Raw genomic sequence first — 8,095 nt, 5'->3', positions numbered from 1 at the left:
TTGGCTCAATTCGAGTTTTCTAACATATGGAAAAAAGGAAATGAAATATTACCATAAATAGTAAAAAATAACTTAAAATTGAATTTTGGGCTTGAGATTGACGTTCAACGAGCATGGCTGGGTGGCCACGACGTGTGTGTCGAAGAGAGCTTCCCGGATTGGGGTCATAATAGCGATTCCGATAACCGTAGCTAAAGTTATAACCAAATTACCAAAGACGCGTCAAATTCCCCTAATTAAGGAAATATTGGTGATTCGCTATCTATCTTTGCGCCGATCCGCCATCTCATGGTATCTCAACGCCATCATCGTGTTATCTGACAAATCAGTATCACTCGACTCGGATCCTCCTGCATCAGACCCATATGGTTTTACTCCACACAGCCGTGACAAAGCCACATGGATCAACTCCTTAGCCATGGCAAAAATCATACTAGCAATGGCAGAGATGGTGGAGAAACTGGCTGGGATTGTTTAGTTTGGGATTTTAGAGGCGGAGCCTCCAAGGCGTACGATATTACGGCCAAAAGATTTCGAGGCTGACGTATAGTCAAAAACTTTAAACCATTGTTAGAATCTGAAGAAGATGATGTTGAATCAATCCAAACATGGGGTCATAATGAATTTCATCCGTTTTCACGTAAAAAATACAGTTAATAAATGGCTAATGAGCGTATTAATCAATTTTCTTGGTTTTAGGCCGTACCTAGCCTAATTTCCTCGTCAAATAATTTGGTTCCTAGTTAAACCTATTTAGGGCAATTATTTAGATCGATGTTTTTAATATCATTTGTGCTAGACAGTATTAATCGTTAAAGAAAGAGTTTGGTGGACAGATCTGAAATTAATTATTCACCAGCACTAGAGTCGAGAAGCATTCATTAATTTAATATTTAGGCCCCGATTGGGATAGACTTGTTTCACGCCTATAGTAATACTAGTAGTAAGCACGTGCGTTGCTCGTTTTATGTATCTATGAATGATATATATTAATCAAATAATAACTTAATGCAAGAACTATAATGTAAATTATGAATATTAATAAGGACTTTGTTGATTAAAATTAAAAAATTTCAGAATGAAATAATAAATTGAATGTTTCTCAATCATTCATATGTAGGGTAAAAGTGATTGGAAGTAGAAAAGATTATTGCCAATATTAAAAACCCTAATAATTAGAAGTTATTTACTTTAACATATTTTTAACCTCATTAATATATTAATGCAACATTTCAATTTTGCAACATAAAGTAAATAATAACTTGATGCATGAATTATAATGTAAATTATGAATATTAATAAGGGCTTTGTTGATGAAAAAATAAAAAATGTAAGAAAAAATTAATCAATTGAAAGATAAGCCATTGAATTTTCATGTGTAAATTTTTTTTTTTTTCAATGATTGAATGTCCCAATTAATATATTAATGCAAACTTCAGTACATTTGTTACCTCATTAATACATTAATGCAACCTTTCAATTTTGTAATCTCAATTAAATAATAACCTAATGGATGTATTATAATGTAAATCATGAAGATTAATTTTGTTGATAAAAAATAAAAATTGCTTTGTTAATGAAACATAAAAACTCAATTAATGAATTAGAATGTAAATCATGAAGATTAATAAGGGTCTAGTTGATGGAAAATTAAAAATTGCTTTCTTGATAAAAAAATAAAAATTATAAGAACAAATTACTCAATTGAATAATAAGTAACTAATTTTACGTTGATTTTTTAATAATTTAATGTTAGTTTCACTCCTTATATTAATTCCGACCCAAATGGTAAATATCAATTAAATATTTCACCACTTATATAAATTTTAAATCAGATGACAAACATTAATTAAATTGGTAATAATGGCTTTGTTGATGAAAATTAAAACTTGTAAAGAAAAAATCAATTGAATGTTAGTCATTGAATTTCCGTGTGTAATTTCTTTTTTATTCATTGAATGTCCCATTAATATATTAATGCAGCCTTTAAAATATTTGTAACCTCAATTAAATATTAACTTATTGGATGAATTATATTGTAAAGAATGAAGATTAAAAATTGCTCTGTTGATGAAAAATAAAAACTCATTGCATGAATTATAATGTAAATCATGAAGATTAATAGGGGTTTTGTTGATGAAAAATAAAATTGATTCGCTGGTGGAAAATAAAATTTGTAAAAACAAAATGGTCAATTGAATGGTAAGTCACTGATTTTTATTTATTTATTTTATTTGATATAATTGAATGTTAGTTTCACTGCTTATATTAATTTCAGTCCAAGATGATAAATATCAATTAAATATTTCACTCCTTATATGATATTAATTCTAAACCAAATAATGAATGCTAGTTAAATTGGTATTCCAATTTTGAGGGTATAGTAGGCATATAGTTAAATATGTCGGGTAAATTTGGTATTTAAAAGTTTTTCCACCATCCCCACTTTTAATATATTGTAGATAATACATTCTTGATTAGTGCGGATAACTAATAAACATCTGTACATGCTTTTAATGTCAATTAAAAATGAATTGCTGCAAAAACTGATTTCCAATTTTGTCCTTAGATTCCTAATCACAGTGACAAATTTTATCCCTCAAATCATTTTATCTAAGCCCCCGTTTGAGCCACATTATTGTAAAAATGAGAATGAAAAATATAGTCGTTATGATCCTCACACGAGATAAAAAGTTAAAATATTGTGGCTTGATGTAATGGATAACGATCATATTTTTCATTTTAATGAAAAGATAATGGGGCTCAAACAGGGCCTAAGCCTAGCTACTCTTTCTATTTGGATGATAAAAAGTCAATAGATTCATTAAAAGTCACTGACACAATTCAGGGAAATTAGTGTTCATGGTCTGTAAATCAATAATGCTACTCTTACAGCATTACTTCACAACATGTTGGACAGCATTTTAAAATTGCTAACGTGACAAGGGAAAAGCGTGAAAAAAGAAGGGAAAAGTGGAAACACTAATTGCTGGTATTTATTTTCACCCAAACCCGCCCATTATCTCTACGCATTCGTCCCCAAATCTGAGCGGCCACAAATGATGTGACTTCAAATTTCACGACGATGACGAACAACCATCGTTACACCCCCAGACTCCCTCCGGCGGCGATAGACACCACCGAACTACCTCCTTCGTGTTGGGTAAGTAGAAAAACGGCAATATATGCGATTTCCTTTCTTTTTTTTTTATGCTTTTGTTTTTGGGTTTTGACTGTGTACTTGATTGTAGGTAGTCTAATTGGTTGTCGAAAGTGTTGATTCGCTTTAGCCTTTTCTGTGTGTGAGATTATTATGCCCAGATTTTTTTGTACGTTGAGTTCATATAAAGATGGGTGAAGAGCTGCAGTTCTTCTCTAGTGAAGGGAGAATAATAATATTGCAAGATTACTAATTTTTCTTTTCTTTTCTCAAATGAAACATGCCAAATTCCAGATGAGAAATTTCCCTTTTTTTTCAAAGTTAACAAAGCAGACAATACTGCTCAAAGAGCTCACTCATTCTGTGTGAATTCATGGAGTGAAAACAAGAAGCAGTTATATTACCAAGATAGGAGGAATATAGGAGTAAATTAGAGGGTTTAGAAATCTACATAGTGGAATTTATGCATACAATGTTTTCACCCCACCACGTGAATTGTTTTTACAGAATGAGCATTTACTTAACATAAAATGCTCATTCTGTAAAAACAATTCACGTGGTGGGGGTGGTGAAAACATTGTATGCATAAATTCCACTATGTAGATTTCTAAACCCTCTAATTTACTCCTATATTCCTCCTATCTTGGTAATATAACTGCTTCTTGTTTTCACTCCATGAATTCACACAGAATGAGTGAGTTTCCCTTGAGAGGGAATGCATCCATAAACTCAATTATATTTGGATCATTAAGCTCTTTGAGCAGTATTGTCTGCTTTGTTAACTTTGAAAAAAAAGGGAAATTTCTCATCTGGAATTTGGCATGTTTCATTTGAGAAAAGAAAAGAAAAATTAGTAATCTTGCAAGATTATTATTTTCCCTTCACTAGAGAAGAACGGCAGCTCTTCACCCATCTTTATATGAACTCAACGTACAAAAAAATCTGGGCATAATAATCTCACACACAGAAAAGGCTAAAGCGAATCAACACTTTCTACAACCAATTAGACTACCTATAATCAAGTACACAGTCAAAACCTAAAAACAAAAGCGTAAAAAGGAAAAAAAAAAAAAAAAGGAAGGGAAATCGCATATATTGCCGTTTTTCTACTTACCCAACACGAAGGAGGTAGTTCGGTGATGTCTATTGCTGCTGGAGGGAGTCTGGGGCTGTAATGATGATTGTTCGTTGTCGTCGGCAAATTTGAAGTCGCGTCGTTTGTGGCCTCTCAGCAGGGCCATACCTGTGCTTCGCAGGGACTGAGGCGAACTTAGAAATTTGGGCCCTAAGCCCTAAGTCGTAGCAAACAATCCCTTTTTAAAAAAAAAATAAAAATAAAAAATTAGAAGTTTACGGAATTAAATTTGTTAACTTAAATCAACAATAAAAAACAAATAATTTTTTTGATATTCCTTCTTTCTCTTTTCATTAAAGTATTTATTCGTTTCTTTTGAACACATGGGCATAGAAAAAAAGGGTAAAAAGTAAAAAATGGGCCCCCTAAAATTCTGGGCCTGAGGTGGAGGCCTCTTGGGCCTCCCATCAGGTCCGGCTCTGCCTCTCAGATTTGGGGATGAATGCGTAGAGATAATGGGCGGGTTTGGGCGAAAAGAAATACCAGCAATTAGTGTTCCTGCTTTTCCCTTCTTTTTTCACGCTTTTCCCTTGCCACGTCAGCAATTTTAAAATGGTGTCAAACATGCTGTAAAGTAATACTGTAAGAGTAGCATTATTGATTTATAGACCAGATGGAGAATCAAATTTTTCGGAAGAAGAATCAATCAAGTGTACGACTTCCACAAATTATCACGGTTTCAATGGACTGAAGTGACTCTAAAGTTATTTGATATTCTTATTATATTAAAATGGAGAAATTGAGAAACCAGGATGCATCAAGTCTAATGCATAAAAAGATAATTTAAATTTATTTGAATACTTTTTTACTATGTGGATTTTGTAATTTCATTAATTTTGAGGTTTTAATATATGTTACATTTTAATCTAAAATAATTAATATGTTTGAGAATATTACTTATTATTATAATAGGAAAAATAATGTTACAATAATAAATAGTAATACAATTTTTTTTTTTCAAACACTTATCTTATTCTTTTCGCAACTGATTCTTCTGATTCTTTTTTTCGGCACAACTACAACTATGTTCAGTTATCTTAGAAATATAGGAATACAAAACAAACCTTAATATTTACATGTTAATTAACTTTGTAATTTATTTATCCGCCTTTATAGAGTTAACTATTAAAAAGATATTTAGTTCTTGTTTGGTGGATATTAAAATCAAATTATTAATAATTTTTGATAAAAGTTAATGAAATATATTGTTGAAAAGTTGTTGCTCCTAAAACATATGTATTTAAATAATAATTCGGACCAAACAAGTGCTTAATAAAAATAACTGGCAAGTACACGTGTACCACACCAATACTAACATTATCATGCGATATCAAGAACGAAGGAAACCGCCCAATTAAATTTTATATACGGTACACGTGTATCACGCTAAAACATTATCTTAAAACTTTTTCCCCCCTATGTATGGTATTAGTAATGTGAAATGCATTATATAGATCAACAAAAAATCAGAGTTGTAGTTATCATAGATCAACAATTTCATGTTGCGTATTGAAGACAATTTTTGCTTTCTCCAGTGCTCTAATTTTTTACCAATACTAGTCTTGTGACATGCAATGCATGGCTTGAATTTTATAAAATGAGATATTAGCGTATTAAATAAGGAAACAAAGGGAGATTGCAAAAAATAAAAAAATTGATTCGATTAATTAAACGATTTAATTATATCAATTAGATATTCAAAAATAAAAAAAATGATTCGATTAATTAAACGACTTACTTATATTGAATATAGTATTATCAAATACGTCATTTATAAGTAAATAATCACTTAGACTAAAATAATAATGTTTGAAAAAATACATTTGAATTATAGCAACAAGAAATTGGGCCAACAGATTTTTCATCTTAATTATTTTAACATCTAAAAAAAATTTATATATAAAAAAAATTCGATAATTTTTAGGAATTTTTTTTTCTTATTGTTACTTTTTCTTCTTGATAAATTAATTTTTAAAATAATCTAATACAATTTTTTGCATAAAAGAATGATTATTAAAAAAATTTACGTTAAAACCAAAAAAAAAAAAAAAAAAATTTGACATAAAACAAAAAAAAATTAAAAAGGAAAAAAAAAAAAATTTTTTTAAAAAATGCATTTTTAACACATACGTTTAATCTCCGTTTAACTATTTTCGATATTTATTTAGATCATTCGATATCTCTACGATATAGTTCTCGAAATGAGTTTCGAGTGAATGTAAACATTTACCGATTCGACTATCGTAAAATCGTCGATAAATTTTTAATGTTTATCGAAAATTTCGAAATAGTAATAAAATAATTGATTTTTTTAAGAAAAACAAATTATGCGTATTTTTTAACACATACGTTTAATTTCCGTTTAACTATTTTTGATATCTATTTAGATCATTCGATGTCTCTACGAAATAGTTCTCAAAATGAGTTTCAAGAAAATGTAAAATATTTATCGATTCGACTATCGCACAGTCGTCGATGAATTTTTAAAGTTAGCTTGTTATCGAAAATTTCGAAATATAGTTTGAAAATGCCTACATTGACGTCCGATAACATTTGTTATGATTGACCGTTTCACGCACCGTTAACAACGTGCAATACTATGTCGCGAGTACTTCAAAACGATATTAAGAATATAATATTTCAACTTCATTTGATATCCCGTAATGAGCCTGAAAATAAACACAAAAGCATAAGTAAAAAAAATTCGAGAGAATGTAAAACATTTATCGATTCGACTATCGTATAATTGTCGACGAATTTTTAAAGTTAACTTGTTATCGAAAATTTCGAAATAGTAATAAAATAATTGATTTTTTTTAAGAAAAACGAATTATTCGTATTTTTTAACACATACGTTTAATATCCGTTTAACTACTTTTGATATCTATTTAAATCATTCGATGTCTTTACGATATAGTTCTAAAAATGAGTTTCGAGAAAATGTAAAATATTTATCGATTCGATTATCGCACAGTCGTCGATAAATTTTTAAAGTTAGCTCATTATCGAAAATTTCGAAATATAGTTTGAACATACCTACTTTGACGTCCGATAACATTTGCTATGATTGACCGTTTCACGCACCGTGAACAACGTGCAATACTATGTCGCGAATACTTCAAAACGATATTAAGAATATAATATTTGGACTTTATTTAATATTCCATAATAAGCCTGAAAATGAACACAAAAATATAAGTAAAAAATAAAAAAAATTAAAAATTTGAATTCAGGCACTCTGCACAGTGCGGAGTGCTTGGAAAATTTTATTTTATTATTTTTTTAGGACTTTTTTTTGGGTAATTCGACCATAACTTTGGCTACGGTTATCAGAATCCTGCCCATGACCCCAATTCGGAAAGCTCTTTTCGACGTGCACGTCGTGGCCACCTAGCTACGCTGGGTGGACATCATTTTCGAGGTCAAAATTCGATGTTTTCCCTTCCAAATCTCCTATAGTTATTTTCTTCATTTACGTGTTTGATGTACGTTTAACTATTTTCGATATTCATTTAAATAATTCGATATGTCTGTAATATAATTCTCGAAATGAATTTGATAAAATATAGAAAATATATTTTTTATAGATGTTGAATAATATTTTTTTTTTGTTTTTGGCATAAAAATTCCTAATAAAATTATTATCGCCCTACTTTTCTTAATTCCTTTACGTAAAATGTATAAAAAAATATATTTTCTATATTACATCGAAACTCATTTCGAGCACTATATCATAGACACGTCAAATGATTTAAATGAATATCGAAAATAGTTAAACAAACATCAAACGAGTAAATGAA

Source organism: Olea europaea, unplaced genomic scaffold, assembly GCF_002742605.1.
Source record: "Olea europaea var. sylvestris unplaced genomic scaffold, O_europaea_v1 scaffold877, whole genome shotgun sequence".
Classification (NCBI taxonomy): Eukaryota; Viridiplantae; Streptophyta; class Magnoliopsida; order Lamiales; family Oleaceae; genus Olea; species Olea europaea.
Note: the sequence above shows the minus strand (reverse complement) of the source record.